Raw genomic sequence first — 27,069 nt, 5'->3', positions numbered from 1 at the left:
ATAATTGGAGCTATATTTTGTGAAGATTTTTTATAAAAATTAAAAAAAAAAAAAAATCGCAAAAAAAACCTTCCAGGTTTCTTATCATCGCCTCGATTATACCGCGATGGTATGATCTGCTCCTATTCTCTATCCATTCTCCAATCGCCTTAAGTCTCATAGCTGCAGTCGCTGCCTCACACTCTATGGGTCAGTTATCTAGAATAGTCTACCGTGCTTTAGAGGGTGTGGTCCCCATCGCTCCGCCTATGCCAAGACAAGATGTTCCCTGAACCTGTTGTATTATTCTAACATTGCACTTTTCTCCATCGCAGTCCACCAAACTATTGAGGCATAACTAAGTATTGGTCTTATTACGCTCCTGTAGAGCCAGTGGATATGTATTGGTCTAATCACTCTCCTGTAGAGCCAATGTAGAGCCTAAGCCTATGGTCTACATAGCGCCCAACATCTGTGTGCCTTCTTAGTACGCTCCTGTATATGACACTTCCTATTCAGTTTCCTGTCCAAGATCACTCCTTACCTTATCTGACCTTGTCAGATATCGAAATTGTTTTATTGAGGATACGTGGTGCGTCAAATTGGCCCACCCTCATCTTCTGCATAGCTGACTCGGATCTTTACCTCTTTAAAGTAGTATACATTTATTCAAATCCCCCTCAGCCAGTACCGTAATTGGTTATTTATGGTGGTCATCCATCGGAGTTGCAATAAAATGCACCCCTGTGGCGTGCCCAGTGTCACTTGCTTCCTTATATTTGGGACCCACAATTTATACACCTGTTCCTTATACTATGGTTTATCTAGTCTCTAAAGACCCGGTCCACCCGGTACTGGTCTAAGGATTGGATCAGTGTGTCGGTCTGCACATTGTTAAAGGCCCCTCGATGTCAATGCATACTACCAATGTGTACGTCTTCGTTTCGAAGGATTCTTCTATTTTATGCACAACCTGGTGCAGGGCAATTTCAACCTTCCTTGGCATAGGCATGCTGTTTGTATTTGAGCAGTTCACTGGATGTTCTACTCTTTATCATGGTATCCACTATACGTTCCATGGTTTTGAAAAGAAAGTACGTAAGGCTTATAGATCACGATGTGAAAATAGTGGCTAGAAAATGCGCCAGATAGTCGGTCTTCTTCTGTAGTAACGCCGGTAATATTCCATCGGGTGACTTAAATGCTTGGAAGCATGGCATAACTACCAGGTAGTGTACCGTAAACAGCTGAGTACAATTTTCTTCTTGCGAAGTGCACTATCTCTCAACGTGTTTTGGTTGTGTGTGTTTTATAGTTAAGAACCATAAAACACACAAACAGCAAAAAATGGCGCGAACTAGTACCATACACAAAATTAGAGTTGTGCTAATCATTGATTTTGACAGATGGTGCACTCAATATTTTGTTGTTGGGCAACTGTCACTACCTGTAAATGAATATGTATTGATTAGAAGCTCCTCAAGGCTTAGTTTAGATTGGGTTGAAAAGGGGGTGCAGATATTAATCCGCCCATGCCACTATGGACATACTCCTAAGCCAGTAATCCCCAAGGCTTACTTCACCATAAATTCTGTAATAATACGCCTTCGATCAACCTCATAATTCCAAGATACATAACAAATTTCCGTGATTTTTTTTTTAAATAAAAAAAAATAAATAAAAATTTTAACATTTTCGTAATTTTTTCTTTTAAATAGATTATTTATGAAAAACCAAAAAAAAAAAAAATATAAACTTCAACTTTGACCCCAAACTTCTCTACTGAACCGATTTTAATCATTTTAAAATTGAAAGAAGTCTTAATGTGTTATCTGTTGAATAAAAAAAGAATAATACAAAAATCTGTTTCGCCTCAAAAGTTACAAATATTTAGCCAGTAAAAAAAGATCCTGAAACACTGTAAGACGGTTGATAGCATTCCTTGCCACTTCGTTTCCATCTTGTCAAAGACAGGTTGAGCTGCGGTTTCGATCCCAATTTACTGCCAGGGTGAAAGATCATTAAGATTTTTAGTCCAGCAACAATTGTAGTCATAAAATAGGCAATGTTTAATCAGGGAAAACATGAAAGTTAAAACACATAAAAATGTATTAGATCTTATTCATACTCCAGCAAAGTCTTGGTGCAACGTTTTGGGTAGTCTAGTGAATTTCCGCAGTTTTAAAACCCCCATAGGAATAAACCATAATGGTAGATGGTGGTATCCAATGCAGGTGTAATCCGTGTCTCTCCTTTTTTTATCTAAACTGAGAAAATAATGACAGAAATATTAATGATACATCAATATACATTTATAGACCTTCTTTTGATACCTTCAAAAAAGGGAAGAAACAATTTTCCTACGACTCTTTCTTCTAAACCTTCAATAATTTCAAACACAAAATAAAATCTAAATTTTACTACACAAATTTTAATAAATGCCTTTACCACAGCGAGTGCTTTTGTAAAAAAAAATTATATAAATCTTTCAGTGTAGCTGCTACTATACTCGCTACACTCCTAAAAAAGGATTTTATTTCTACCAAAGCGAATAAATATTCAAAGTTTACTTTTAAAAACAAATAAAATAATAGTCCAAAAAAGCCTTCAAGTTTAGCCATTATGTGCAATAAATTTTTTTAAACCAAAAAAAAATTTAATTAAAAGAAAGAAAAAAATCTATCTTTAACTACTTTTTTTCTAAATACATGGTTTTATAGTTTTTTTTTTCGATAAAAGCTATAACAAAAACTACATTACAATTAAGAATTTTTACTTTATTGGTTTTTTCATATTGGTTGTTGTTATTATTATTAATAATATAATTATTATTGTTGTTTACTCATTTAATACTTTCTTATATGATTTTTTTTATTATTTTGTTTTGTAATACAATTTTACTTTTTGTGGTTTTTACTGGTTTTCATATAAATATTTTGTTTCTTTGCAAATACTTCTACCTTGTAAACATGTTACTGGTTTTAAAACTTAAAAAAACATTTTTTCCAAAATTTGTTTTTTTTTACTACTTGTAGTTTAGGAAATGAAAGTGTATTGAGGAGGCTGCATTTTGAAAAAACAAGCAATGGTACAATTTCTTAGATCTCAAATGTCATATCTATATACATCATTTCTCTCTCGGATCACATGATCCGCTAACTAAAATTATATATTTTGTTAGAAAACATTTCATTGGAAGTGGAATTTGAGGATACATAATTGGCATCCTGCATTTTGATTGTATGGGAGAAAGCTCAAAGGGACAAAAAATGGTGTTTGGGGACTGACGGGCATAACAGATCACTATCTGACTGGAAGACTAGGTGATAGGTAAAAGATAAAAGTAATGATTTCTGCTATAGCTGTCAGTATTTCGAAGAAAAGAAAGCTATAGAACATGTGCTGCTTTCGTATCAGAACTGAGAATGAATTCCTCTTTAGATAATCATTTCTTTGAAGATCTTATGTTCAAAGATGGCCTATACACCCTTTATACCGATCTCCCAATAATAAATTTCGAGTTCAGAAACTCGTAGTGTTGCCCCGATTTTAAAGAACAAGCGTTTTTAAATGTTTGAGCCCAAGAATTCGCTTTACTACCTATGTTTGCTGTTACAGTGAGTTGCATGGAAACCTCAACATCTGAGTATGGATTAGATCTGACCATAGCCCTGATTTCCGATTGAAGGCATTTAACGCACAAAAACTGCATTTCCTACCCAGAATTTACAAAGTTTGGTAGGAACCTACCAAAAACGGCAACACTGGCTGTATATAACTGTTGTATAGTCATTCACAATGGTGAAAAGCCGTGTTTGGTGTGGCGAAAGCTGCTGTTGAGCATAAGTCGCTTAAACAGACTCCCCACCGTGCAGTGTAATGATGATTTTGTTATTACTTTGATTCCATTCAAAGTAATTTCCGCCGACACCTTATATTTTTACTGTAAAACCTAGTACTAACTTCATTCACAGCGAAAATGCCGTTTAAATTATTGCCAAATCCGACGGACTCTTTTCTTTGTCAGAACACAAAACAAAATCAAACAAAAACACCCAACAAAGGCAATAGTATTGAAGCAGAGTTGATTCGGCGCATTTCGTGAGCATTTAATTACATTTGCAATTAAAATTGTGCGAAATTTATTCTGATGCAGCGACATGTCGCAACTGTTTTGCTCATAGAACTCAGTACCACTTGTACGGAATGTGTTCGCATTATCTTCGTCGCCATTTTTTATAGTGCGTTTTGACAGTTGTTCGTGTGAAAAGTCGAAGTCAGTACTAGGCTTAACAGGTAAGAAAAGTAAAAATGTGTGCCCATATTTAAAAAACTTATTGCAGTTTTAAAGTAGGTTTATTTGACAGTTCTTTAAAGGAAATCTGTCAAATAAATCTACTTTAAATATGCAATAGGTTTTGTGAATATGGGCATAAGAGCGTGGCTCGAAATCTATTGTCGCGTAAAAACAATGAATTGTTTCAATATATTTTTGGAAGATCCCTACCAAATATCAAATTCTCCAGACAACTGTAGCTCCTGTAGCGATGCGCCACTTGATGGCACAGATACGTTTTGAAGATATTTTTGATAGAAGGGGTTAGCACATTATAACCTGAGCCCAACTTTTTCATCGGTTCGTGGCTCAAATCTGAGTAAACGTGAACGAGTAAAATCTTTCGAAATCTCTGTATTGTGATTTTTGTATCTCTTTAAAAACTTTGACATACAAATGTATACACAAGTGACATACCATCCATTAAATACGAAAGGAAATTTTATTCGATACGAAAGCACACTCGATCACGTATGCGGCAATTCGCCCCTGGTTTCGGATATATGTGAAACATTTAAATGTGATACATTTAGTATGCAATCCTTGTCCTATGAGCGTGATGTTTCACGTTACGTCAGGTTTTTCCAACCTATAAAAAATAAAACCATTCATAGAGAATAAAACCATGGATTTCGATGGGCCAAATACTGATACAAGGGGTTTCACTGCTTCGAGTTCCAGGAAAAATGACGAATGTTCTAATATTGACTGTAAGGTATCTATTCCAAATTTCGTAAATTCTGTTAAAGATGCGGCTTATCGTCCGATTTGATTGAAATTTTGCACGTGGTGTTCTGGTATCACTTCCAACAACTGTGCTTAATATGGCGCAAATCGGTACATAACCTGATATAGCTGCCATATAAACCGACCTTGGATCTTGACTTCTTGAGTCTCCGGTTGGCGCAATTCTCATCCGACTTGGCAGAAATTTTGTACCACGGCTTCCCCCATGACCTTCAATACACGTGTCCAATAAGGTCTGAATCGATCTATAGATTGATACGCCTCCCATATAAACCGGTCTTCCGATTTTGATTTTGAGTCCCCACAAGGGGCTTTTCTGAATGGGCTGAAATATTACACAATGACTTCTAAATGTTGAAGACCATAGTTCAACATTTAATTCACTTATGGTCCGAATCGGACTATAACTTGATATATCTCCAATAGCATAACAATTCTTATCATTATTCTTTGTTTGCCTAAAAAGAGATACCGCACAAAGAACTCGACAAATGCGATCTATGGTGGAGGTTATATAGAATTCGGCCCAGCCGAACTTAGCACGCTCTTACTTGTTCGACATAACTTTAATTACTGAGTGCTTCGATGTACCAACACTAACGTCTTACCATTTTCTTTTCATATAGAGTGAGAGTATACGTATTGTTAATCGTACTATCGGTTTCTAAAAAATCATTGATCTAGAAACCCATGGTCAATGATACATCGCTGATAATTGGTTAAAATATGCATCGAATTGGTTGAGTAGGTATCATAAAGGAACTTCTTACCTACAGAACATATGTTATTCATTATGAATGCCAATACAGCGTTTGAAAATAGAAAGTTGAAATACTTTGAGATCTAAGAATTGAGATTCATCTACTATTTTCGAAATGCACTCCAATATGTTATGAATGTAATTTGTATAGCTACTCAAAAAGTAAAATCAATAAAGCAGAGTTTTTGTTAATATAGCAAGTGGATAGATTCTAAAAAGCTTTGGATTTGAAAACTAACATCTTATAATAGGAGGAGAAGCAAAATATTTGGAAATATTTGTTATACTTTGTGTCTATGCAAATGTGTGTACAACTACATTTTGGATTACATTCATAAATAACTTGTTTGGCGCTAACTGAGCAACACAAAACTACATACAAATGTCTGCATAATAATTATTAATAATCTTAATACATATAATTATTTAATAATACTCTGGGGCTATAAGTAAATAGTTGAAATATTCAAATAACATTAAAAATTGTGGGCAACATTTTTTAACAAGCAAAATTTGTATATGTTTATAGCATTTGTGGAGTTGGATTTTTATAATGAATTTGTATTTGGTATTCCTTTGGTTTTTTATAATTCATTCAACATTAAACGACCAAGATACTATAGAGACTACAAAGTCATGTACTATTCTTCTATATGTACTCAAACTTTCATATTCAAATGTCTTGTAACTCTGGTTGGTTCTTCTCTATATGGATAGGGGCATTGTGGTACATAAATATGTATAGATGAATTTTTGTTTTAATATATTCTTATAAATCATTGATTTTTTTACGATATCTCTTCATATGTAGTACTTGTATTGCTTTATTTCATTGTGTTAATAGACAACTACTATAACTAATTATATGTATAAAGTATTTCGTTATACATACATATATATTCGCTTTATATTCTCATTTTATTTTTTATGTATATAAGATATTAGATATATAATGTATGTAGAGATAGATATAGTATATTAGATTTAATGTTTTATTCGGAAAGGGGATATTGTCCAGTTTTCAAAGAGAATAAGTTTGTGGTATTTTTCTTCAGAATATGCAAATACCAAGAGTTCTTGTATTTGCTTACCATGTTAAGATTTTGGTTTTTCTTGTTTTTTTTTTAATTATTTAAATCCTTTAATATTTCGTTAATATTCTTGTAGTTATATAAATATCTTAAAAAGGCATTTAAATTGGTGATATCGTTTCGAATTTGCTATTCTTTTCATTTCATTACCATCATTGACATTGTCACTTCTGTATTGTTTTTGAAATGTTAACATTTTGCAAAGTTCTTTTTCATTTGGGTTAGTTGTTTTATACGTGGAGTTTATATATACATATACAAAATTTTGCAAGACTCACTGGTGTAAAAAGGTATAGGGTCAAGGTTTCTTTTTTCTGTAACATTATCTTTATTATTTCTTTTATTACTTTGATAACATAAATTTAAAAATAAATTTTTAATAAAAACCCCCATTTCATCACTCTAATTGTAATTCAATTTAAAACAAGTAACTGCCCATATTGTACTACTCTTATGGAACCTTGTCTTCATATGCATTGAAACTTTTTAAGAGACCAACATTTAAGAAATACTTTAAAAATGAAGGGATCAGTTGTCCCTAAACTTATACATATCTGGAATATTAACATTCTTGGTAAATCGTTTGTCATACTTACGTATATCTACGGCAATTAGATCTTTGTGGATGTAGATCTAGGTATTTATAGTTAGTATATATACTCAGAAGATGAACTATAGTTAATACATACACACAAAAGGAGAACTGAATGTAGGTCAGTTAGACGCACAAATATATCGAAAGTTATTGGAAATACACAGAAATAGATCCACTCAGAAGTAGATCTACCCAGAAGTACATCTACGCGGAAGTAGATCTACGGTAAGTAGATCTGCAAAGAAGTAGATCTACGGCAAGTAGACCTGCAAAGAAGTAGTAATTCAGTAAGAAGATATGCAAAGAAGTAAATCAACGATTAGCATATAAACATTGAAGTAGATCTGCACAGAAGTAAATATACGGTAAGTATATCTGCATTGAAGTTGAGCTACGGTAGGAGTACTAGAGAGTAGATCTACAAAGAAATAGATTTACAGATGGGACATATAGTAGTAGATCTGCACAGAAGTAGATGTCTGATTAGTAGATCTACTCAGAAGCAGATCTAAGGGTAATTGATATACTCAGAAATAGATATAATTTTAGTAGATCTACTCGGAAATAGATCTACGGTTAGTAGCGCAACTCAAAAATATATCTTAGGTCAATAAATGTACTCAGAAATAGATCTAGGTTTAACAGATCAATGGTTTGTAGGTCTACTAAGAAATAGGTCTAAAGGTAATGGATCTACTCAGAAGTAGATCTAAGGTTAGTAGATCAACTTCTAAGGTAAGTTAATCAACTCAGAAGTAGATCCACTGTTATATCTGCGATTTTTAAATCTTATCAGAAGTATATCTTAGGGTAGTGGATCTACTCAGAAGTAGAACTAAGGTTAGTAGTTCAATTCAATTGTATGGTAGATCTTGGTGAGTGGAGCAATACAGAAGTAGATCTCCGGTTAGTGGATAAACTCATAGAGCTTAAACTTGCATCGGACAGCACTAATTGTTATGTAAGAAGTTTGCTCCCTTGCGAATCAACTCAGAAATAGCCCTCTAGTTAGTAGATAAACTCAAGTCGATCTACGGTTAGTATATCAAATTTGAAGTAAATCTGCGGTTAAAATACACAGGTAGATAAACGGTGAGTATATTACAGTTAGTAGATGTACTCAAAAATAAATATGCAACTGGTAGATAAACTCAGAAATAGATCTGAGGTTGGTAGATCATCTTAGGAAGATCCACAGTCGGTAGACCTACTAAAAGTAGATCTAAAGTTAAAATCAACTCATAAATAGGTTTACCGTTAAAAGATCAACTCACAAGTAGAGCTGGCAAACAAAACAACATTCGATAGTTTTAATAATAAATATCGGTAGTATCGATACTATCGTTAATTTCCCACCACCTATATTTCAAACGAAAATTAGATGTGAAAATCAAGAGATCGATTTACATAGAAGAAACATCAATGCACAGACCAAATAAAATCAAGGTTAATAAAGTCAGTTGGAAGTCATGAGTGAAATTATTATTAATCTAATCGGATAAAAATTGAATCCTCTATAGGCGCTAAATATCTTAAAGAATACATTCAGTGTCGGATTGCTTCTTTTTGTTTAGTTTTTGCCAAAAATTTAACTTTTGCGATAGTATCCACCGGAAAAATATCAATCGATATTCAGCCAAAAAATTAAATATCGATATTTTGCCAGCTCTACTCAGAAGTGTATCTTAGCTCAGTAGACATATCAGAAGTATATCTTAGGTTAGTAGATCAACTCAGAAGTAAATCAAGTGTTGGTAGATCTACTAATAACTAGGTTTATGGTTAGGAAATATACAACAAGTACATCTGCGGTTAGCAGTTCTACTAAGAGGTAGATCTTCAGTTAGTAAATCCACTCGGAAATAGATCTGCGAATAGTATATAAGCTTAGAAATAGATCTGCGGTTAGTAAACTACTAACCGTAGATATAAATAGAAGTAGGTCAATCTAGAATTAAATTAAAATTTGCAAATCTTGCCCATGAACATTCCACTAAGGAACAGGGGTAAACTTCTCACATATCAATGAGTGCAGTCCGATTCAAGTTTTAAGCTCAATGATAAGGAGCCTCCTTTTTTATAGCCGAGTCCGAACGGCGTGCCGCAGTGCGACACCTCCTTGGAGGGAACTTTTACATGGCATAGTACCTCACAAATATTGCCTGCATTAGGAGGGAAAACCACCGCTGACAATTTTTTCTGATGGACTCGCCAGGATTCGAGCCCAGGCGTTCATGCTAACCTCTGCGCCACGGTGTCCTCCAGAATTAAGTTAGGTTAGGTTAAAGTGGCAGTCTGCCATCAGACTCACTTAGACGTTTTCGTCCATTGTGATACCACAGAAACAGTAGAAGGAAGATACCTTCTAGTTCCTTATCCAGAAGTATGTCTAAGGTAAAAGTCATGTACCTGCTCTGATATATATCCATGGCTAGAAGATCTACTCAGAAATGGTTCTAAAGCTATAAGTTCCACTCAGAAATAGATCTATGGTTTGTAGATATACTCAAAAGTAGATCAACTTGAAAGTAGATCTACAACGAGTAGACCAACTACTAAGAAGTAGATCTGCGACTAGTTGAACCTCTCAGAAATTGTTCTGCGTTTCGTAGACCAACTCAGAAAAACTACGGTTTGTAGATTTACACACCAATTTTGTAGGTTTAATATTCATAACGGTCGTTTCATGAAATTGATAACGCTTGCTTACAAAATCATTCCCGCAAGTTGCCAATATTTTCAACATATTTTTGGTATGTAATCATATGTAGATTTAGTCCAAATTCTGATATTCCGATTCTATTAAGTAAATCTGTCAAATAAACATACTTGTGAATGAAGGCATATGTCTAAAGAGTTCTACTTTGCCTTCTACTATTTACTTTAAATATGGCCCCAACTTTTTATATAGCCACCTTAAAGACTCAATGAAGAGAAATTAGTAGTAATACACTTAAATTTTGCTCTTAATATAATGGATTACAGAGGATCCAGTATTGAAGTTTAGTAGTATTGAAAATTAAGATAAAAGCGCTAATATTTGAGTTTACTGATATAATTTTTTAAAATAAGAAATTTTTGATCTCCCATAATTTCACTAATGATGTTTAATGAACCAATATCCCTAATCGCTCTATCAATTCCAAATAAAGATTGATTTTTGTAATAAAAATAATAAGAAATTCAGTTTCAATATAAAAATAACAAAATGTTAACTATACGAATACAATTAAAAGAAAACCAAAAACGAAGATTTAAACGTACGATCTACATCAAAACTAAGTAAGTTATTATTAGATCAAATACAATTATACAAATACATAAGATGGCAATATTGGTCAACTAAGTGAGCTAGCTAGGGCTATGAGGCAGTTAATAAGTAGTACGTACAATACATTAAATCAAACCAATCAAAAGATACATTTTTCATCATAGAGTGGCCAAGTGCAAACTAAACTACACAGCTTTCATACATTACAATCTTAGAATACATGGGGTTTCCATTATAACACAACATTTACTAAATGCTAAATACTAAAATCATATAGATTATGATTAAATTACAATTTTTTTAACTTACTGCTCCTCTTTTAAGTTTTTATAAATTTTTTTTTTTGGTGACATACATACATGAATTTTCTTCGACTTCAGCAATTAAATCGCATATCCTTTTTTTTAAATAAGAAAAACCATGTTTGTTTTTTTTATATACTTTTCAGAAACAAAATTAATTTTATTTTTTTTTAAATACAATTGATATAATGTTTTGTGTTTTTACAAATTCAAATTCGAACTGTTTTCTTTCGAAGCTTCCGAAACTGATTTTATATTCTTCATCATTTTGCATAGTCTCGAAATTGGGTTTTCCAAAATTAAATTTTACTTTGTTATTCACCGTAAAGGAAAAAAGCAAAACAATTGAGTATATATTTTTTCTAAATGGTAAATATATATATATATGGTATATATAAAAGGGTGTATATATATGATTTTAGTGTATATATTTTTGTTTTTTTTATAAACAATTATTAAAATCACCTCTGTTTTTTTTTTTTTTTTATTTAAGACAATTCTCAATATATATCTATAATTTAATATATATTTAATTGTATATATGTATTTACTAAAATCTAAAGGCCTTACCATATTTGAAACTTAGTTGTAATATAATTGTTATGAAGGGAATATTTGAAATTCTTCAAGTATTTAAGTAGTTTGCAACATATCCAACAGAAGAGTTTGATCAGATCGTTTAAAATGTCCCTAGAAAAAAAAAACAAACAAACAAAGAAGCAGAAATGTTTATCATGTTACGGGTTAAGAATTCTTTAGCTGAATAAAAGGTTTCCTTATAACGCCTTAGCTTTGTATTCCCTCCGTAGTGGGTAGATCTTCTATTGAAGAAGAACGAATCTGGTTTTGATATAATGTATAAAGTGACTGGAAGGTCGCCCCACCAACAAAACAATCACATAAATGGACGAGCACAGCGGTAGGATCGTTATGGGACTCAAATAGAAGGTAATTGACATGGAGAGTTTGAATCGGGCATTAATATTAAGGACCACGTATCTTAGGTGTCGCCTTGCTTCCAAACTCACACAGTCCAACAGTCCACAGGACCAATCGGGGCAATATACGATTCAAGAGAAAGGTATTTGAGAGTAGAGTATAACTCTGATATTATTATTTGAGACCAAAAGTCTGGGGACCGTACAATCCCGCCATCACAAAATAAAACCTTGAATATACAATGAAATATCTTAAGTTTAGTACTGACATCAATCTCTAAAATGCCTTTTAGAAATAAACTTTGTTTTACAACTTATTTTCTTCAAATATGTTTTATATTTGTACTAGCTGGACCGGGCCCGCTCCGTTACGCCTTCTTTTACTTTATATGAAATATTTATTTTCGACAATAGAGGAGCTTTTAGTGAAATACCATGCTAAGAAAATAGTATATCCCTTGACAAACAGTTTAACAATATAAGTGCCTTTATCTAAATCCCATATGATCTTTATTGGTCTACGAATTTAAGTTTGGATGTAAGGTGTACTCCATTCTTAAAATACTTTATTTCATACCGATATTCTCATGATGTCTGATTAGGGGTGGTTTGGGAGGTGAGGTGGTCCCCCAGACACTTGGCTTTGAAAAATATCAGCATCGTGCTCTTCTCTCAAATACCATTTATTTAAACCCCATATTGTCATTGGGTTTGAGGGGAGTTTACAGGATGAGGCGTCCTCCAAACAAATGGTCCCAAAATTAGCTATCAAATTCATTTTCTAATCTCAAATACCATTCATTTGAGCCACATATTGGCATGGTCGAAAAATTGTTACCCTTTGGGAGGTGTTTTTTGAGGAAGGGTTGATGCCTTAAATACATGGTCCTACATTTGAATATCAAATTCGTATTCTACTCCCAAATACCTTTATTTGAGCCCCATATTGGGATGGTCGGTAAAAAATTATTTTTTTTGTGTCTCTTGGGAAAGGGGGTATCAATTCTTGCTTTACCCCCCAATTCCTTTCACTTAAGCCCCACATTGACATGGTCGGTAAATATGCCCGATTTAGGGGGATTTTAGGGAGTGGGGTGGTCCCCCAACCGCTAAGCCCTGAAAATATATCAGCAACGTGCTCTTTTCTCATATATTTGAACCTCATATTGCTATTGGCCTCAAAATTGGATATCAAATTCGTTTCCAAATCTCAAATACCATTCACTTAAAACTTATTGAAAAGGCCAGCAAATATGTCCGGTTTGGGGTATGGGCCTTAAAAACTATGAACATCGAGCTCCACTGTCTTTATGACCCAAATTGTCTTGGTGAGCAAATACGTACTACTTGGGGGTTGTTATGGTGGTGGGACGTCCCCTAGATAGTTGGTCCCGAATGTTGATGTCAGATTAATGGTCTACTAACAAAATACCCTTCATTTGAGCTCAATTTTTCCATAGTCGGCCAACATGACCGGTTTGGGGGTGTTTTGGGGATGGGGGTTCTACTCTAAAATACCTCTTATTTGAGGCTCTTATTGCAATGGTCAGCAAATACCTCCTATTTGGGTGGTGTTATGGGGGTCGGGTGGCCCCATCGACACTTTTCCCGAAAATTTATATCAGGTAGAATATCGAATGAAATAAAACATGCTTTTAAGATTTCAGAAAAAATTACAGCTGTGTTTTCCCGCCTTTTACATTTAGATTTACTGCAAAGTTTCAGTTAAACCGGACGATAATTGCGCCCTCTAGAGGCTTAAGAAGTCAAGACCTAAGATCGGTTTATATGGCAGCTATATCAAAACATGGACCGATTTGGCCCATTTACAATCCCAACTCACCTACTCTAATAAGAAGAATTTGTGCAAAAAAATAGCGACATGTCATAAAGCAAGAACATGCAGTGTGAAAGAGCCTTTAATAGAATGTTTAGTCTTCGATTAAGCTTATATGTAAAGCGCCCTAAAAATATTTTAACCTGATAACTCGAAACCCGTTTGGGATACACTTTAACTTGAAATTTTCCACCAAATTTTGCGATTGAGGTTCAGCTTACTTTATGGTATGAAAACAACTGTTTGGGGAATTTAACCAAACGAAATGGATTTAATCCCTTTTTTAATGATAAATTGTTGCTCATTTAGGTAGGTTATAAACTTTCACAGTCATAAATTTGAAAAACATAAAAATTTTATTCTGAATTTAATTACAAACCATTAATGCTCATTTTTTCTCTAAAGCGTTGCTTATGTTAGGAAAATGAGTTTAAGACTCAGAATATCAGAACATATGTGTTTTAGTTTCATGATTAATAAATTGAAATAAATAAATAAAACTAAAACTACCCAAAGATTATTTTTTATTGTGATTTTAGTAGTGTACTAAAACAAAAATAAATCTGGATTTAGTAAATAAAACAAAAATAGGGTGTTATACCATTTGTTACTCGAAATCAAATATATACTCGTTGCAAATTTATACTTGTACTGCTTGATGTTTTAAACTAAATTATTTTTTCAAAATGGTATGGGAGCCTCGTTGCTAATTATACAAAAAAAAAATAATAATAGCTAATTACAAAAAAAAACTGTGTAAACCACTTTTTTGTTTTTGTTAAATTACAGTATACATATGTATATAGTAGACTTTAAGTAGTGTTAAATGAGTGACAATTATACGAGATTTTGTCAAGTTTAGGAAATAATAAATTTTTTATGGAAGACTAGTTCTAAGTTTCATTACAATATATAAAGTTTTTTTGTGTTACTATACTATTTGTGTGTTTTTATATTTCGCGCACAAAACAAAATTGCTGACTCACCTTTCTGTAGAATTTTCCATTCTTCATATTAAAATTATTTTTTTTGTTATAATTTTATTCGATTTATTTTAGGTTGTTTAATACTTGTCACTCTTTTGTTTCAAATTCGAATTTAGTTTTTCTTTTTATTTGGAAAATAATTGTAATTGTTTGTTGACCTGTGTAAATAATTTTCCAATTTGATATGTTTCTTAAAATGTAAATTTTCCTTCATCTTTGTATGAAAATGCATGAGCTTTATATACAGATGTTTATAGTAATGAATGTACTGTAATGGAAATACCCATATGGAAATGACTCCATCCGTTGAGAAATGAAACAAAGGGATTTTTAGTAATGAAAAGGAAACATTTTATAAAGATAATAATACCAAACACTAATTTTTAGAAAAAACACATTTTCCTCCTTAAGTAATTAGGTTTTTTAAGTATTATTATACTCTGTTTCAGGAACTAAAGGATTTTGTTACTGAAGTACATATATAGATTTCTTAAGATCTTTCTGCCTTCAGAAAATAGACTGCACCCAACAAAGTTAGCCTCATATTAATATAGAAGCGATAGAATTTTTTTTTGACGTTTTTCACCTAATCAATTCGTTTAATTTTAATTTCTTAAAGGAACTAAAATTTCAAAGACACACCCAGGATTTGCATAGAAGGGTTACCGCAAACGTTCAGTCGACATATAATTCATTAATAAATAGGTAACTTGCGAAAACATAAAGTGTGCAGACCCCATGAACATCATTAAGATTGTCAAAATCTGTCTATTGTGAATGTTAACAAATTTAAGTAAAAATGATTTTTCTCCGTCAAAATGCGACATATTGTACATACACGCATTATTTTATCTTTTTATTTGCCAACTATATAAAATACGGTTTGAAATATTTAAATTTGAATTTGAAGAAACTCACATTGCAAACGAAATGAGTTCCATTTTTATTTCATAATCCATTTTTGATATTAAATTTTTCCTACATGTCACAGGATGTGTACGTTGCCACATTTGGAAAAACATATGAGAATACATATCCATATCCAATACCTTTATGCAGAACATCTGTGTTTAGGATTGCAACAAATGATATGCATTTTACAATAGGGTGTGGTCACCTGCATAAGTACCTCTATTGTGAATGGCAAAATATAATTTAAGTTATAACATTAGGAGCATAAATCGAAATAAACTCTGTTTGACCTTTATGCCCGCATATATTTTACACATTTTGTTTATAAATTTTACAGATATTTTTACCTTTTTCCACGTATTGTTTTGAATGGTTGCCAATCGGTATTTCCGTCTGATGTCAAACTGACTTGATAAATTTTTTGAGTTTTATTATTGTGATTCACGGCTTGTATATCCAGTACTAAAATAAAACATTCCAAATATTGCTAATTTATCCAAGGACGCGCCATAGGACATCAGGAAAACACTCTATGGTATTATTTCTATTCCTTATGACTGCCTGTGTATGGTAGATGTAATGATTAGAGTCCAAATGTTAAAGCAAAATCGAAATGTTGCTCTCCTTTTCGGCAAATACGATGATATTTGATGTGTTTTATTGTAGTACTGGATAGATAAGCCGTGTAGGGCAAAAAAAACGCAAAAGAAGTTTCCAGTGCAAGTCTGTTTATTTTCTATGAAGTGGTCACTCCATTTGTCAACCTGTCAAAACAATAAGAAAAAAGAAGTGCACATATTTGTAAAATTTATAACTAAAGTTTGCAAAACATGTGTGGGCATAGCAGTCAAATAAAATTTTTTTAAGACTTGTTCACCCAACTGAATAAAAAATTGGTTCTGTTATTTTGCCATTCACAATAGAGGTTTTTCTGCAAGTGCCCACATTTTTTTGTAAAAAACATATGATGGCAATCCTGATAACAGATGTTCTATGTAAGGATTGTTATTTTATTCTGCTTTCGGAATAGTCGCTGAAATTTGTATATGTTCCGCGAGCGGGATTTGACAGCAATCAAATGTTTTTATTTCCATGCCTAAACAATTTTTTTTATCTGCACTTATTGCTTTCTCTATTTAATTTATTTTTTGCAAATAAATGAAGAAAAACGAACCAATGAAACCAATAAAACATATAAAAATGATGCCGACAATGGTTTCAAGTGTTGCCCCTTTGATTTTTTTTGTCATTTTCCTGACTATAAGCAGAGTACTACTTCTCCGCCTATTTTTAGCCAGCGTTTTGCAGCCGTTTTTTAATATGGAGTTTGATAGCATTCCGCTTAAAATACAGGAACAGAATACTCAGCTTAAACATGCACTGGTAATTTATCCAAATCTTCGTTGTCCTGTATAGATGTAATTTTCATAAACATTTCATCGCACTACACCATATAGTACTAAAAACACAGCTATTGTGTCACAATATTTAGCTTTTCGAAGTTCTTAAGTTTTGAAATGTGCCCCAACTAGGTCCTCATTTTAAGGACTTTCCGGCAACTTTGGGGATTTATTTCGCAATTTTGGGGTTTCAACCACCTAAACGAATTGATTAGTTGATAGCTAACAAATTTTATATGCAATTATTTCTTTTTGAAATTATTGCATTCATTCTTGTGTGCTTGTGCTTCGATGGAAGTTTCTTGAAGAAAATCTCTTAGTGAAATAAAACGATTTTTAGCAGTTTTTGAACTGTTATCAAAGAAGTTTTATCCTCATTCATGGTATAACATATCGAAAAAAGCCAATCAACCTTTTGTAAAAATTTAGCTTTTGGAATTTTAAACCCTTATAAACCCAAGCAAAATTTCAACAAATCAAGAAAGTACGCTGTTCTTTAATGCGCATGATAAAATGAAAAAAGAAAACAAATAAAATTATCTTTTGAATATTTCTTTTCGTTTATTAATAATTTCTTCGGTTTTATTGTGTAACCATAAATATGTTTATGTATGTTGGGTTTTCATGTTGTTGCATTGCATGTTGTATGTAGTCATTTATGTATGTAGTTCAAGAAATCACATCAAATATTAGCAACATTTTATTTTCAATTTTTTAGTTCATGTACATTCGACAACAAATATTGTATATTTTTTTATTATAATTTTTAGAACATGCATATTCACTTTCAATATGAATGCATGTATTTCTCTTATGAGATAAGAGATTTTTTCTTTAAATTAGTATTTTTGTTGAACATACATATACTTGATTGTTGTTTACCCAAAATTGGGATTTTTTTTTTATGTGAATGACTTTTCCGTTGTCTTTTAGTATATATCAATTTTGTTTTTTTATTTTGAACAAAGCAATTGTCCTTAACTTTAGTATATCTTGGTTTTATTCAATAAAATGTTTACTTTAGTTTGTATCTTTTTTTTGTAAATATATTAAGCATAAAACATTTTTTTTATTTGTTCTTATATATTTTTTATTTTATTTCTTCCTATAATTAATTTTTCTTACTTACTATTTCTTTTTGTAATATATATATAACATTTTAATAATAAATATTTTAGGTTTTTTTCAAGATATATATATATTTTTTTTTAATTTTCTGCAAGAAAAGAATTGCTTGTTTATGTTTCAGTTTTATATGTCTTTATAAGTGGAGCATTTTTTCTCTTTGTTTTAGATTAGAAAGAACTTAAAATATCTTTAAATGTTTATATATTTTATTGACCGGTAGAGTAATAAATGACAAATGACCTTTAGCGTTGTGTAATTGCTAACTACTTCATCCTTTTTAAATGGCAAGTTAATTATTTAAAATTTTATATACTGAAAAATTAAAACATTAAATGAAATCAAAGCTTGTTAAATAAATTGAAATCCAAAAAAAAAAGATTTTAATATTCACACAAATGTCCCGTTACGTTTGAAGGAGATTTCTAGTAACAAAACTGCTACCAGATTCAAGAACACACATGTGGGCCAATGGCAAAAAGTTCCCACCTTATTCATCTGTCATATTGTGAATTATAGTATGAATAAGGTAGTTCAAAAACAATACAACTTTATTCTGCGGTGAAACTAAGTTTTAGGATCTATGGTTACAATTTTAAACGGAATTGGCTGTGTTAAAAAAACCTGTCTCACCTGCAGCGACGTACTGAAAGATAAGCCCAAAGTTTTGAAGAAATCACTGCATAAGGTTTTAAAATCAATGAATCAACCAACGAACATTTTTAAGCACGTACTTTTCTATAAAAAAAGTAGCTCCCGGAAGAATTTGAATTAAATTATCAGTGCAGGCTATGGCAAAACAATTAAAGGTGGTCTAATTTATACACCAACCACAAATCATAAGATGCAGATGCCTCTGAAGTATCGCCAGCATTTTTTATTTAAAAACAAATTGTTTTCCAAGCAAGCAAATAAAAAACCAACCAAAACAAAAATCAGCAGTTTTTATGCAAATTTTCACTGGAAGTCGTTCGCGTACTCTTGCTTGCAAATTTTTTAAAGAGAGTAAAATGACTTACTCTCCTGCAAATTTTTACTAAAAAAGTACGCGAACAGACCTAATAAAATTAAAACCAATTGTTTATACAATTGGGTGCACAAACTTTAATAAATCTTATATGACTGCTATGCTCACGCATGTTTTGCAAATTTTAGTTATAAATTTTAAAAATATTCGCACTTTTTTCTCGTATTATTTGGAAAGATTTGCAAATGGCGTTACCACATCATAGAAAACAAAAAGAGTTGCACTGAAAACATTTTTGCATTTAATTTTTGCTCTTCACGACTTGTCTATCCAGTACTAAGATAAAACACAGCAAATATCTTTTAGGGGAAGATTTCCCAAACATCCTCTGTATGTTCGCCTTAAGAGTAGCATATGAACGGACCATACACAGTATCTCAACGAAAATCTTGAAGAGTCGCAGATCTGTTTCTTCGCTAGAAAGACGAAGATAAGTCAATACAAAGACACACGCTTTCTAAACAGTGCCATCGCAACGTTGTATGGAATGAACTAACTGTGCGTCATACCCTTAGGCGTTGCGTCTAAGAGACGTTGTACTTGGGCGGAATGGATTCAAGGTATGAAAACAAAACAATATGAGGACAAATATTTGCAAAATTTAAAAATAAAATTCACAAAACATGTGTGGGCATAAAAGCCAAATAAATATTATTTATAATTTTATAATTAAATAGTTAACATTTATTTCCGCCATTCACAATAGAGATATTTCTGTAGGTGGCCACACTCAATTTTGAAAAACAAATCATGCAATCCTGAAGATAGATTTTATACATGAGGGTTGTTATTCTGTAATTAATCCAGAACCTTGTTGTACTGGATGGATGCCATTTCCCTACAATTTCGCTGGACTGCACTCACTGTATAGTACCATGGCGAAACAATTAAAGGTGCAATTCGATATCTTGCTATCAAGCTGATCGACATTGTGCCAACACAGGTAAAGAAATTTGTGTGTTTGTGTGCATACATGAGCAGAGAATATGCGAGAAAGAAGATAACAACAAAGACAATGCAAACAAAAATCGGACATCTTAATACTGTCAAACCTGGCCGGCCGGGGAATATGCGAGAAAGAAGATATGCGAGAAAGAAGAGAACGCAAATAAAAATCTGACATCTTAATACTGTCAAACCTGGCCGGCTGTTAATAGCTGCTCGTGTGAAACCTCCTTATTAAATCCGCCTGGTATGTATATACATAGCAATTGTCAAGGCGGATTTAAAAAGGTGGTCTCATGCGAACAGCGGGCGGTATTAAGATATCAGATTTGTGCTTGCATTCTCTTTGTTATTATCTGCTTTCTCGCATATTTTCTACTCCTGTCCGTACATTTTCTGCACAAATTTCTTTGTTTTTGTTGGTAAAATGTCGATCAGCTTGATGACAAGATGGCGATTTCACCATATGGTTTTTATGTTGTTGTACAAATGAGACAACCTTTAAATATTTAGCCATGAGCAATTGTTGTTTGATAAGGCCAAGCCTGTTGGAGCAAACGACTCGTTTTATCTTTACAAATTATAAGTGCAAAACGAGTCGTTTTCCACAAAAAAGCCACGTATAAGAAAAAATTCCATTTCATTAAATTTCTTCTTGAAAAGAAACTATGTGACGTCCATGTGTGGAAGTTAAAAACAGACGGAAATATTCAAATAAATTGATACCATAACTATCGCTTAAAAAGCCAAAAACTTGGATTTTTAGATTTTTATATTACCGAGAGATGGATTTAAATACTTTTATGGTAATTTCTATATGGATTTAAAGATTTTTAAGGTCATTTGTTTATTTTTATTACTTTCTGTAGTTAAAGTGTAACCAAAGAATATGTTTACATTAAAAAATAATGATTGGTTTTTTGTTTTGTTTTATTTTTCATCACTTATAAATTAATAGAACTTGATTGATTTTTAAAATTGTCAATTAAAATAGTATAGATGTTGTTATTTGTCTGTCATTGAATAATTGTTTTGTTTTGTTTTTGGTTTTCATAATAATAATCTATGTATGAGTATGAATAAATATGTTAGTTAAGATTCTGTTGGTTTTTTGTTTTGTTATTGTTGTTGAAATATTGTATTTTCTGTTCTTTTATATAATTGACTAGTATAGGGTTTTTTTAAACAATGCAACAATAAATTTAAAAAATTAATCGAACAATAAATTAAATAAAGATAATGTTTGAAATTATTTTATATAATTATAAAAACTTAAAATGTCTAGCTGTATATATATGTGAATTAAGGAATCATCTATAGATATATGGGTTTACTAGTTCTGCAAGAGTTTTGGGGGTTCAAAAAAGCCAAATGCTCTGATGTTTGTATATGTAGTTCTAGTACTAAATCTCATAATTAGTTAATTACATTAACTAAATAATAATACGATTTCTTGGCCTTCTGTTTCGATTTAGTTTGGTCCTCATTACGTTAAAAAAAATGGTTATGGTTACTGTTGAATTTTTCTCTATTTTTACCATAAAAATCAACATGGAAATTATAAAACTACTACAACTTTATTATGTTCTAGTTTATTTTAATATCTCTTTTTTGAGAAAAAATCAAATGAAACTTACAGGAAGACCTTTAGTTTATATAAATTACTTATATATCAGCTGAATACAAATATACTAAGTAAATATATATTCATATATAAATATAGATATATATATTAAAAAATTAAATAAAAATAAAACAATTTACATTATCGTTGTTTTCTATAAGTCTTTTTAGTTACTTTACTCAACTATATAAAAAAAAAAAACAAAACAAAAATTAGAGGGGCGAGAGAGGAAATACTTTTTTGTAAGGGGGTTTGTTTCAAAAATACTTCTTACAAAAGTCTATATTTGACACACAACACTTTAGTTTTGATATTTGGTTTTTTGGTTCAAACATCGCATAAACGATATGATTTTGAGATATGGTTTGAATTCGATTTTACTTAGATTTTTTCTTTGCGTTGTTAATAAAGATTCGATTCGAAACGATTTTAGAGATATAAGTTTGTACTTATCTTGTTTTCATTTAATAAAAGGTTAATACTTTTAGGGGTTTTGTTTGTTTCTTTAAATACCAGATATTAATATGTATATTACTATATTTATATGTATGTATATATGATATCACCGAACATATAGTTATGTATGTATGAAATGTGTGTTTTAGTGTTGTTGCTGTTGTATTTTAAGTAAGTTTCTCTATGTCTTCTTTTATTGCTAGAAAAATACTTATATGGTTATTTAGTTTCAAATTGTAGTGTTTTCAGTATTTTTTTGTTCTATTTTTCTATAGAATTTGAAACTCAGTTTGAATTTTGTTTTGCTGTAGATTTATTGTCATACAATTCTAAAAAAGTTTGTTTTCGTCAGTGTATACTACTTTCACATATGTATGTATTTAATATCGCATAAGTATATATGTATGTTAGTACTGGGATACTGTTTATAAGCTTCATTTACGAGTTTAGTTCCAAAAAAATTATTTTTTTTTATATTTTTTAAGGGTTTTGGGAATTCTGTATATACTCTATTTATAATATGTATGTATAAATGTAGGCCTCATTTCGAACATCGAAAATCCAAATATTGAGTTTTGTGGATTTTTTTGTTTTTCTGTGTACTATAAAATCTAGTAAGAGCACATTTATATTGTATTGATTTTACCTCCTAAGTGTTTTTGGATTTATTTTTTATTATTTTTTTAATGTTTATGTAAAAGATCTCCTAAATTTTGGTGAAAAATTTATATGACTGCGTTTTTTTCTAGAATTATTAGGAAACATTCTTGTAAGAAATAGTCTTACATAGAAACATTCACATTTTTAAAAGTTCTCATACATTAAAAAATGTAATTTACCTAACATAACATTAGAAGGAAAAAAATGTCAAAACTTAATATAGAAAAACAAAAATGTTCAAAGTCTGCCCGGAAGATACCTATTCTTTCCGTAATGGTTCTAGTTGAAACAATACTTCACAGTTTTCTGGGAAAAAAAGGTTTTAGATTTTCGAACTTCAAATTCTGAGAAGACTCTTGTATTTGTGAAGTAAACATATTGCCACATTAGTGCAAACTGGTGAAAAAAATCTTGTAATTTAAATAAACTCTCAAAGTATCTTTGTATTAGGATGCAATAATATAAGGTTATGTCACTTACGAAAACATAAAGTGGATAGGCCCCATGAACATCATTAAGATGGTCAAAATCTGCCTATTGTGAATGTAAACAAACTAAAATATATTTTTTTCTCCCACAAAATGCTGCATATTGCACATCCAAGCTTATTTTTTTCTTTTTTTTCACATTTTTTTTAAAACGCGGAGTGAAACATTTCAATTTGGTATATTTTGTAAATTAAAATTTGCAATTAATTAAAGTGAAATTTATAAGGATGCCGCGACTTGTCGCTACAAGCTCATAGAACTCTTTACTATTTCTATGGAACGTGTTTGCATTTTCTTCGCCACTATTTTTTTAAAGCCTAATATTAACTTTATGGTCTATAATTTAATGGCGAAATATGCCACATTCTATTGGACGAAATAGCACAAACAAAAGTCAAACAAAGCCACACAACAAAAGCAACTACGATGAAACAGAGTTGCTTGGACCCAGTTCGTGAGCATTTAATTACATTTGAAATTAATTGAAACGAAATTTGTAATAGCGCAACGACATGTCGTTGGTTTTTTGCTCAAAGAACTCAGTACCACTTCTGCGAAATGTGTTCGCATTATCTTCGTTACCACTTTTTTTTATAATTTAAATTTTGACAGTTGTTCGAGTGAAAAGTTGAAGATAGCAATAGATTTTAAAGCAGCACTTATGCGTGCATATCAAAAAAATTTAAATAGGCTGATTTGTATTGTGTAAGTTACACAACAAATGCACGCACGCATCTGATGGAACAACAATTGTTTTGCAGTTCGTAAATTGGACAAATAATTGACAATTTCCATTGAAATTAACTTTGGAAATGACATAAGTAAGCTGATTTTTAAAAATTCGTGTGCAGCAAAATGCGCATGGTATGTAACACAACCCAGAGAACGCGTGCGGGCGCATTTGATTGCTTAAGCGCGCATAAGTACCGCGCGTGGTATGTAACTCCAGCTTTAGAGACAATATATTATTTTCGTAATGGTGTTGGATGAAGTAACTTGGAAGAAAACTTGCTACCCATTATCAATTCGTTTTGATGGAAGATCTGTTGTATTTCTTGCAATGCTTTTCTGCTAAATAGAAATAAATTTGTGGGGTTTAAGCTATGGAGCATGTCCCCCTATGACGCCTGGGTTCAAATCCTGGTGTGAATATCAGACAAATTTTCACCGGTGTTTTCCCCTTACTAATGCTGGAAACATTTATGAGGTTTCCTGCCATGATGAATCTTCTCTGCCAAGTGATGTCGCTGTGCGGCTCGCCGTTCGGATACGGCATAAAAAAGGAGGCCCCTTATCATTTAACTTAGACTTTAATCGGACCGAACTCATAAAATGTTTATGGGAAATTTAGGTTAGTAATAGTTCAAGCTACAGTGACTTACACGTCTAAACGGTCGCTTGCAACGTCAAATTTAATATTATAAATATATTATAATTGTATTCAAAGCAAAAAGGTACAAAATAAGCCAATCTTAATGTAAACATTCAATAAATGTAACAAAACTTATGAAATTCATACCACACATCCAACCGAATCATCGGGTTTTGTGACATATCGGGACTTCCAAACGGTAACGATCACATAACTTTTGTTTGTTTAATGAATCAGGACTTATAAAACATGCATCTCATAAGTTAATTACTGGTCGTTGATGCAATAAAAAATCGCTATGGCGCCTTTTCGTAATCATACTTCAAGTGAGATTAGAAAACTAATTTTACGGTTGCGTGAAGAAAATAAAACCATAAAAAAGATATCAGATGTAGTAAAAAGGAGCACTTCGACTTTCCACGATATAAAACGTAAATTAAAGAAGGCAAATATAGTACAAAATATTAGTAAAAGTGGACAAGGAAAGGATCTTTCATAAACCGAGGAGAAATTTATACAATTCGTTGAGAAAGATGTGTGGAGTGAATTTCATATGTTGTTCAATATTTCTTGAATTTGCGCCTAAAGAGTGTCATTTTTTTGTTCCTTTTTGTTTTTGAAATGACACATAAATTTTATAGCCTTTATTTTGCTGCATCATATTAACCAATTATTTATATTTTTCACAAATACTTGATCAATTTAAATTGGGAGTTGCATGCGTCCGGTTGACCTGTGAGTCATTATATATATACAAATGAACACTCAACATTACCATTTTGTGAATGATAACACACTATTGTGAATCACAGCAATCTCAAGCCAGCTGTTACAATACGTGATCTCTATTTTTTCTTATATGTTTTCTATATTTCTTTATGCCAGTTGGTGAAAACAATAAAAATCAAAAGGTTTTGAATTAGGGCGTTAATTTTTCAGCTGGGATAGATTAAAATGTTTAATGATGAGAGCTGAGAGTCTGATATTAGCTCTGTTCGGGAACTCAAAAATTTGTGCAAACTTGCACAAATTTTTAATGGAAGTCGTTCGCGTACTTTCTTTGCCAGCAGAAGAGAGCGCGAGAGAGAGCAAATTTGACAGTACCTGCAATTTTTTACTGGAACTTTTTATGCCAGCAGAAATTTGCAACTTTGAACAGATGTTTTGTAAAGGTCAGCTGTTTTATGAAAAGCAGCCGTTACACCAAAATGGATCAAAAAGGCAGAGGTAACTAAAAAATATATTGTTTATTGGTAATTATTAAATATGTTTCATTTTTATTAACTTTTAATGAAGGTTCATGGCAGCAGCTAATGTTTAGGAGAAGAAAACTCGACAAATTTTACCTCAAGTCGGTTGTTCGACATTAGAAGGTAAGTGGAAAAATTGCGGAATTGAAAATCTTGAAAAATTAAAATATTGTATCCTTCCAGACACCAAGAAAAGAGCCATTATCGGTTTCCTAGGTATTTTGATGGAATCATCTTCATCGGAGATCTACGATGAAACCAACACCGTTCCTTTGATATTGTTAAGGAGGGAAAAAACTGCCATGGGATTGAGTGGGTCTGGCTGGGCAGTTGAACAAGTGACGCACAGTGGGTTTGGAAAAATTAGTGCAAATTAATCAGCCAATTGTGAACGGATACAGATAGCTTGATAACACAATGTCCGTAGCCGCCACATGAGCAAACAGAAAGCTCCCTTAGCCTCACATCAGTGGTCGTAGCAATGGAAATTGTCCAACGAGAGGAGCGGGAGAAGTAGTCCCTCATGCGTCTTGGCTACTGATGAGAGAAGGGAGATCGTACGATCTATATCCGTATCGCCAGCATTTTTGATTTAACAAAATTGTTTTCAAAGCAAATAAAAAAAACAAATCAAAACAAAAATCAGCTGTTTTTCTGCAAATTTTCACTGAAAGTCGTTGGCGTACTTTTGCTTGTAAATTTTTTTAAAGAGGGTAAAATGGCTCTTTCTCTCCTGCAAATTTTTACTGGAAAAATACCCGAACAGACCTATTGTAATAACCTTCAATCTTGAAAGAATTACATGCGGTCTACTGAAGACGATTACAAAGTTATTCATGTGTAATATCATTTTTACTGCAGATCGGATTCGAAATACTAAGATATATAATAAGGTTACAAAGTGTGCAAAGTTTTGTTTAAAGTGAACCTTAAATTCTTAACCCCTGATATAAAAAATTGTTGTAATA

At 31.9% G+C, this 27,069-nt stretch overlaps 1 protein-coding gene and 1 long non-coding RNA gene across 2 annotated transcripts in view; both read left to right on the top strand.

Annotated features, from left to right (window-relative positions):
* Positions 1 to 27,069, top strand: part of LOC106090724 (uncharacterized) — a 72,370-nt gene that overhangs the window by 4,618 nt on the left and 40,683 nt on the right. The window lies entirely within an intron of this gene.
* Positions 25,566 to 26,698, top strand: LOC131995075 (uncharacterized). Its single transcript, XR_009397128.1, has 3 exons — positions 25,566 to 26,078; positions 26,148 to 26,224; positions 26,285 to 26,698. It is a non-coding gene; the product is annotated as an uncharacterized LOC131995075 (long non-coding RNA).

The sequence above is a fragment of the Stomoxys calcitrans genome, chromosome 2, assembly GCF_963082655.1.
Source record: "Stomoxys calcitrans chromosome 2, idStoCalc2.1, whole genome shotgun sequence".
NCBI classification, from domain to species: Eukaryota; Metazoa; Arthropoda; class Insecta; order Diptera; family Muscidae; genus Stomoxys; species Stomoxys calcitrans.
This window is presented reverse-complemented; position numbering and strand designations above follow the sequence as displayed.